The following is an 8959-nucleotide window of genomic DNA, read 5'->3' as shown; positions in this document are numbered from 1 at the left end:
CTTTGAAGCTGCTGGAGGCCTGATGCATCTTGCAACAGGCTTGTTCACTTGAGTTTTGTTACAGGGTCTCCATTTTCCTTGTTTTCCAAAGGCCATTCTCCCCAGCTGTGGTGTAGAGCACATTAACTTGTTGTCCTGACAGGACTGGACCAAGGGCTATGGCATGAACTATCTCCCCTTTAACTTGTTCAAATGCCTGTCGTTGCTCAGGGCCCCATTCAAAATCATTGTTCTTCTAGATCACATCATGCAGAGGACTTACAATCTGGCTGTAATTTGGGATGTGCATACTCCAAAAACCCACAACACCCAGGAAGGCCTGTGCTTCCTTTTTGCTGGTTGGTGGGGACGTAGCTGCTATTTTGTGACATCCATTGGGATTTGACAGCATCCATCCTGCCTTTTTATCCCCAAAAACTGGAACTCTTCCACAGAACTTGACTTCGCTTAATGGCAAAACCAGCTTTCAGAAGGATCTGAACTATTCTCTCCCCTTTGTCAAAAACTTCCTCTGCTGTGTCACCCCATACAATGATGTCATCGATGTACTGCAGATGTTCTGGAGCTTCACCCTTTTCCAGTGCAGTCTGGATCAGCCCATGGCAAATGGTGGGACTGTTTCCACCCCTGGGGCAGTCGATTCCAGGTGTACTAGATGCCCCTCCAGGTGAAAGCAAACTGTGGCCTGCACTCTGCTGCCAAAGGGATGGAGAAGAATGCATTAGCGATGTCAATTGTAGCATACCACTTGGCTGCCTTTGACTCCAGCTGATATTGAAGTTCTAGCATGTCTGGCACAGCAGCACTCAGTGGTGGTGTGACTTCATTCAGGCCATGATAGTTTACTGTTAACCTCTATCCTCCATCAGACTTTTGCACTGGCCATATAGGGCTATTAAAAGGTGAGTGAGTCTTGCTGATCACTCCTTGGCTCTCCAGTTGATGAAGCAACTCATGAATGGGGATAAGGGAGTCAGTTAGTGCGATATTGTCACTGGCGCACTGTCCTAGTAGCAAGTGGCACTTGCTGTTCTTCAATTCACAGCAACCCCACAACAAAGGAATCTTCTGAGAAGCCAGGCAGCATAGAGAGCTGTTTGATCTTCTGTGTTCACAGTGGCCACACCAAACACCCATCAGTCCTCTTTTGGGTCCTTGAAGTACCCTGTCCTGAGGTAATCTACGCCAAAAATGCACGGGGCCCCTGGGCCGGTCACAATGGAGTGCTTTTCCCACTTGTCCCCTGTCAAGCTCACCTCAACCTTCAGTACAGAAAATTCTTGGCATCCCTCTGTCACTCCAGAGATCCAGGTGGGTTCTGTGCCCCTATACCCTGATGGTGTCAGCGTACACTGTGCACCAGTGTCTGTCAAAGCCTTTTGCTTCTGTGGGTCTGATGTGCCAGACCATTGAATCCACACAGTCCAGTACACTCAATGATCCCTTTCCTCCTCCTGGGCAAAGGCAGGGACCCTTTATTCTTGTTCCTGGTCAGAGTATTCACTGTCTGACCCTTGCAATGGCAGACCAGAAGTCCCCACACCAGGATCAAGGGAGGTGATTTCTGTTCTTCTGTCTAGCAGATCGCTGATGGCTCTTTTGTGTCTCAGCAGCAACTACACTGACAGCCTTTTTGGATGGCCCTTTCTTCCCTCTCAGTTTGCATACATAGGCTTCCAGCTTAAAGGTGGGTTCACCATCCCACCTCCTCATATCTTCTCCCTGGTCACACAGGAAGAACCAGAGTGCACTACGCAGCATGCATCTGGGGCTCCCTTTTCCTCTGACCGGGCCAGGAAAGGACCTATTTCTTGGAGCATCACAAGAAGGGATAAGGAGGTGCAGAGATTTTCTGCAAAGTTTTGAAGCCAAGAAGACACTCTCTCCACAGGTGGTGTATCCATATCTGGGCAATACATTGCTGCTAAGCTGTTAGAATATGATGCTGGGGCACCTTGAATCACCTTCCTGCACATGGCCCATGTACACAGGACACCCTCTGGATCTTTGGAGACCTCATCATCATCAAGATCACTGTAGATGACTTCTAGCACTGCTAATTCTCTCAAGTACTGGATAACTTCATCTGCAGTAGTCCACTTTTCTGGGGAGTTCGTAAGGTCTTCCTTGAATGGGTATATTACCCTCACACTTGAAAGGAGTCATCTCCAGAGACTGCAGATTCCTGTCTCTTTCCCAAGTCCTCTCTCAGTTCTCAATTCTCCCATTTCTAGCAAGGGATCCCAGCTGCTGGGCTTCTTTTTCTTCCAGCTGCTGACTATCAGCCCTGTTATCCCAGCACCGGAGCAGCCAGGCAGCAATGCACTCACCTGGCTGGCAGCTGTAATCTTTTCACATCTTGAAGTTCTGCTGAGATCAGGGACCAGGTGATTTACTCTTCCTGTTTGAGCTCTCTGACTCCTTCCTCCAGTTCCCTTGTCAAAGGACCAGCTTCTTGATCAGAACTTTCCGTTTCTTCTTCCTCTCTTACTAATCGATGATATGGACCCATTGCTCTCCTTGTCCACTTTTTTGTTTTTCACTAGTGGGACAATTACTGTAGTTGTTGTTGTTTGGGTGCCTACCTTAACTCCATTGTCCTCACGTGCAGTCTGGGTCCCTGCATCAGCCACAGTCTTCTGAGAGTACTGAACAGTGGCTAGATAGGCACAGGCCAGAGCCCAGTACAGTGCTAGAAGCTGCTGGTTCTCATTGGGGTCAATAAGGCACCCTTCTATCAGGTGGCACATCAGTTTGCCCAGGTTGTTTGCCTACTTAGGTGTAAAATCCCAGGCTATGAGAGGTGATAACCATCCTAGGAACCTGCCCAGATCCTTCTACACACCCTGCCACCCAGGGACTGGCTGTTTTAGGGCACATTTCAGTATTGCCTCACACAGAATCTGTTTTCTTTTACACCAGGACAAGACCACATTCCACAAAACCCATAATATACCAACAGTATCAACAAGTAGTATTAGACAGCTCACATGAGTGTGAACAAGGACCTCGTGGGCCTGCCTAATAAAACCATGCACAGAAATCCCAGATAGGGAGAGAGATGTATTCCCTCATCATGTCCACAAGATAGCATCCACAAAACAGCAAGGCCATCAACACCAGGACAAAGCACACAGCCATTGTTTGTACAAACATGCTACAAAGCTCAGCAGAGCAAACAGATAAGCAGCACAAACAACCAATCTCATGAACCACACAGAAGCTTGCCACTTAACAGCTATAGTACATTTAGTACAAAACTACCATTATATTCATGCCTCACATTGGGCACCAAAAACTGTTGTGGTTTTGCCTCAATTTGCAACAATGAACCACACAGTTACCCTCTCACTCCTTCCCCCTCTCCAGTGGGATGGGGAGGAGAATCAGAAAGAAAAAAGGCAAAAACTCCTCAGTTGCGAAGAGAACAGTTTAACAATGGCAAAGGGAGAAGAAAACAACCACCAATAACAAGCATATATAACATGCACTGTTCTCACCAGCCAATGCTCAGCTTACTCCTGAGTAAAATAAAGCCTCTCCTTCAGGCAGCTCTCCACTTAAATACTGAGCATGATGTCACATGGTGCAGAATATCCCATTTGATTGGCTGTTTGGGTCAGGCCATCCAGCTGCTTGTGAAAATTAACTCTATCCCGGCTGAACCCAGGACAGCCGTAAAAGCATATCCACTCATGATGGAGCCAGAAAGGATAGTGTGTGACTCCTGTAGGACAGCCGTGCAACTTTGCCAGCTGCAATGCTGTCATTATGCCCAGATGTAACGTAGGATGGGCAGGAGAACCCCAAGTCTGTTCCCAGGAGCCCCTCTCCCGTAGTCTGACCTGAGGGGAGGAAGAGGCATTGACTCCCCAAGACCTATGGATCATAGAATCATAGAATGGTAAGGGTTGGAAGGGACCTTAAAGATCATCTGGTTCCAACCCCCCTGCCATGAGCAGGGACATCTTCCACTAGACCAGGCTTCTCAGAGCTCCATCCAGCTTGGCCTTGAACACTTCCACAGAGGGGGCATCCACAGCTTCTCTGGGCTACCTGTTCCAGTGTTTCACCACCCTCATGGTGAAGAATTTCTTCCTAATATCTAATCTAAATCTGCCCTCTTTTAGTTTAAAGCCATTCCCCCTTGTCCTATCGCTACACACCCTTGTGAAAAGTCCCTCTCCATCCTTCCTGTAGGCGCCCTGCAGGTACTGGCAGGCTGCTGTAAGGTCACCCTGCAGCCTTCTCTTCTCCAGGCTGAGCAGCCCCAACTCCCTCAACCTGTCCTCATAGGAGAGGTACTCCAGCCCTCGGATCATCTTCGTGGCCCTCCTCTGGGCCCGCTCCAACATATCCATGTCCTCCTTATGTTGGGGGCTCCAGAGCTGGACGCAGGACTCCAGGTGGGGTCTCACGAGAGCGGAGTGAAGGGGCAGAATCACATCCCTCGCCCTGCTGGCCACACGTCTCTTGATGCAGCCCAGGATACAGTTGGCTTTCTGGGCTGGTTTTGTGTGAATGGTCCTTGCTGCTGGTGCAGCTGCTGGATTTGCCCCGTGCTGCCCTTTTGGTGGGTTTTTCTGAGTGTACCATTAGTGTCTGGGGCCTTCGGCTTCTCTGGGCTGGTACAAACCTGTTCGTCTCCCTGCAGGCAACCCCCTAGGGTGCAGAGACAGTAACTGTGAGACTGTAGAGACAGGAGAAGACATCTGGAAAGATCTGTTGTTGAAAACACACTCTTTATGATTATTTATTTCTATAGTAATCTGTTTCTAGCTCTGTGACACTATTCATTTGGTACCTAGCACATGTGCTGTCTCCAGTGTTGAGGTCCAACCCCGTTGCCTACAGCTTTACTATTAGGGTGGCAAATGCAAGTAGGGCAGTGAGGGTATGCTGGAGCTTGGCAGGGAGGTGGCCTTGGCATAGCAACAGCAGCAAAGGCTGCCAGCATGGATGTTGAAAGCCATGGCTCGTGGAAGGGAAGCAGGCTAGCCCAGGGAGCCTGCAGAGCTGCTGAATGTGGATGCCCAAATGGAAAGGCGGGAAGCCCCCGCCCTGGTGTGAAAGGACTGTTTGGTACAGGAGGTAGAGCGGGGTGTGGTAGAGTATCAGATGCAGCAGGAGCTGCATCCTGGACACCAGCCAGGGTGTGGCTGTTGAACTGTGGTGACAGGGATGTATGAGCACTTCCGACCTGTGTTGTTGCTTCAGCACATGGCTCAGTAGGTCTGGGGATGCTGGGTGCAGATAGCTGCATGTCCTCCCGTGGAGCTGGTGCAAAGGGATCATTCTCCGCAGAAGCAGCTCCTACCGCAGGGTGAATGTCTGGGCTTCTTCTCAGGTGGCTTTCCTTCAAGTCGGGGTCCACCGAGAAGGCAGGTGGTGCTGTTTTCTTCACAGCACTTTGCTTACAGGTTCATAGCAGGTGGGGATTATGTCTCTTGAAAGCAGAAGTCATAGTAGAAGAGTAACTAAAAAATGCAAAGGAGAGGAGATAGTTGCCATCATTTCCAGATGGAGAAAGACAAAGCTACGACAACTAAGCATTTGATTCAAAACACACAAAGATGGATATTAAAAAGGCCTCTTAGGGGCATTTTAAACCTAAAGTTGACTCTGAATAAAATGTTACAATACAGTTTTGTTAAATCATAATTCCCCCTGTGTTTTTGGCATTTGGGAGCAGAGAAGCGTAGAATTTTGCAAAGCAGAAAAATGGATGTAGAAACACAAATATCAGTGCTTTTCAGCCACTTCAGTGTGGAATGAACATGTAGGTAATAATATGATGCTGACATCTATCTTGTCAGCATTCAGCAGATGCCACAAGAAAATTTAAACTTTTTGTACAGCAAGATATGGGGCAAGTACAAAAAAAACACAACATGATGAGACTATCTTTCCGTTTCCTGGGCTCAAAGTAACCGGAAATAACCAAAACATATTTTTTCAGCATTTCTGCTCCTCAGAAATACTGCGTCAAGAATTGTTGAGAATGACCAGAGAGATAAAATCATGACATTCACTAACATCCTCATCTCCTACCTTGTAAAGGCTTACTTTGCATGCATGTAAATGTCTCCCACCACAATATCCTGAGAGTTATTTTACATGCAGAGGGACTGACGTACCTTGCCAAAAGCAGAACCTGCTGCTGCTGCTAGTGCTTGAAGTTCATCAGGTGAGGCAGGTGTTGGAGAATCCCCTTCCATTTTGCTGAATCCATGAAGATTAAGATGACAAATAAAAGTTTTTATGGACTCAGTTTCAAAAATTTGCAGAGGTACTCTCCTTCCCAGCACTTCCTTTTTGAAGAATCTTTCAGCAACCGCTATGCAGTTTCCAGCATTGCCCCACCAAATTGACTGAAACCGATCGCTTCCAATAATTTTCCATGGTTTCTTCTGGAAAAAGGGGGATGAAAAGCTATGCCAGGGCTCTTAAAAATATTAGCACCTACACTCATGGTCCAGGGTTCATCAGGCAAAAACTTGATCAGCTTTTTCTTCTACTAGAGGTGCAAGGGAAGCATCACCAGTGGCTCTTCTACCACGTACTGGAGAGACAGGAGAAGTTGAGAATGCCAACTCAGCTGTCTTGTCCGGAACAGAAACTTGAGATGTTTGTGATGAAGAAGGCTCCATTTTCAATTTTTTTTTCGATTTGACTAAAATTTCCAAGCTGTAGCCATTTGCCTGACCAGCCAGGCTTCATCCTGCTAGACAAGATGCAAGATGAAGGGCAATGGTGTCAGCTACCTGGGGAGCCCAACCGAAAGTTTTCAAATGTCACCACAACACCTGTGGTGCATCACGGTCACATTACAGCATGGCCTCCGTCTCCTGGCAAAATGAAGAAGAGGCAGATGAAGTTGCTCAATAGCAGTGACTGCTTTTCATTTCTAGAGCTGCAGATGTTTTGAGCCAAGGGTCAGGAACTGTATTTGCGTTTCGTAAGTCCTGAAAGGCCAGCGCTGTGGCCAGTTGCCTTTGGGAGTTGGTCCCCTGGGAGGAAGAGGCAAGGCTGCAATGTTACATATAGCAATGCCCCAAACCTGAAGTTTTTCAGTTGGGCACCTTTCACCCATGCAGAAGTGTCTGTACCTTCTTCGTTCTTATGGTGGAGCTCCTGTTTCACTGCCTGGACAAAAATTTTGATCAGCAGGGCTGGGGCTGCAGCCATTGCCCAACTGCTGTGCTTGTGGGGCTGCTCCTGCTCTAGGCATGGCTCACCCTTCTCCATGCGGCACCCTGACTAGCTCCCTTCTGGCCTCCTTTATTTACCTGTGGGTTCTCCAGCTGAGCAGCGCTGCTAAAAGAAAACAGAAATCTGTTCCCTCTGCCTCCCTGTTTCTTCTGCAGAAGAACTCATGCTTTGCGGTTTCAGTAGCACTGCTTCTGTAATGGGCTGTGCATGTACTGAGGTGATGCTTTCAGCAGTTTCAGTGGCTGCTCCATAGGACAAACTATAAGTAAAAGGCTACCTAAGTATGTTTTGCAGATGAAATAAACAGGAGCTATGCATCTCAACTCGCTCTTGGGTTGGCTTCCTATGCTTTTATTTCATATTTACCCTTCAGAAATCAAACCAGCAAAATCAATGAGGCTCTGTTGAGCTTTTAAATTCAACCCTCTCTGCAGGACTGCATGTTTTGCAGTAAAGGAAAGATTTGACTGAGCGCCTGTAGGAGTCAGTGATACTCTTCCCTTCAGCATTTGAATCCGCCCCTGCGAGTTTTAGGAAGCACTGGCAGAAATGTGAGGACAATAAACATGAGGACAGTACGTGTGAGCCCAAGAAGCACTAGAATAGTGCGGGCAGAGCTAATAAAAGCTGGGAGTTTGGGCAGAGTGGGAAGGGCCTTCTTGAGCTGCCTGAGCATCGCTGAAGGCTTGGCACAGAGAAACACACAGAGCAAATCACGTGGACTTTGCTATTCAGCTGCAGGGAGAGGATACGATGGAAAACAAGGGCTGTCCGTGCAGGCTGAGAAACAGTGGCTGGCCCAAGCCGAGCAGAGACAGCTGCAGACAAGCTTGTAACAACTACCAGGACAAAGCTAATACAGTAACTGTGTTGAAAGAACAGCTACGTGGAGGAACTGGTACGAGTAACATACCTGGTGCGTTGGCTTTACTAAAGTTCATCATATGAAAACAGGGATGAGGAAAAAGGCTGTAGCTGTTATTAGCTATTTAGCTCTGCCTCTCTCTCTAAACACAGAGCCAAGGCTGTCAGTGCGCTCCCATGACCCAAGGGTGGTTCTGGCTTGGGCTGGCGGGCAAGAAAGCCCTTGTTGCTCTCTCTGCTACTGCTTCCCTGCATTGCCTTGGGCATCACACTGTCGCTGCCATTGCCCTCTGTTTTCTGACTTGCGGTGTGTGGAAGATTGGCCTCACCACTGCCAAATGCTCGGAGCTCTTCCATTTGTAGCTGCAGAGAGTTACCTATTCATTCGTCCTGTTTACGCTGCATCAGCTTGTTAAAAAGAAAGGCTGTCCAGTATGCTCACCTTAAATTTGGATGGAAAAAAATACATCTACGCAGTGGAAACTGATTTGAATTCAGTAGATTATTTAGTACCTTGTATGTAAATCCTTGCTTTCAATTTTTGAATAGTACAAGTGAAAATAGGAAAAGTGGAAAAAAGTACTTCCTTGGAGACAGTGCTTGAAGGGATTTTGAGCTGAATGCTGAAAGAGAGAACTTGATCAGTTCCTATCCCAGAGACAGCTGAATTTCTAATTTAGGCGTACGGCATAAGACCTGGTCCATAGCCCATTCGAATCAGTAGGTATTTTTCTTTGGACGTAACTGGGTAACATATGCAGACTGTAATTTGTGTTTCCTGCTACAGTTGTTAGCCTTTTGGGGATTTTTCATGGATTATCTAAATGCCAGAGAAAGAGCCAAAGCTTACTTCAGGTGTGATGTAATCCACTTTATGGGAGTC

Source organism: Opisthocomus hoazin, chromosome 2, assembly GCF_030867145.1.
Source record: "Opisthocomus hoazin isolate bOpiHoa1 chromosome 2, bOpiHoa1.hap1, whole genome shotgun sequence".
Taxonomy (NCBI): domain Eukaryota; kingdom Metazoa; phylum Chordata; class Aves; order Opisthocomiformes; family Opisthocomidae; genus Opisthocomus; species Opisthocomus hoazin.
This window is presented reverse-complemented; position numbering follows the sequence as displayed.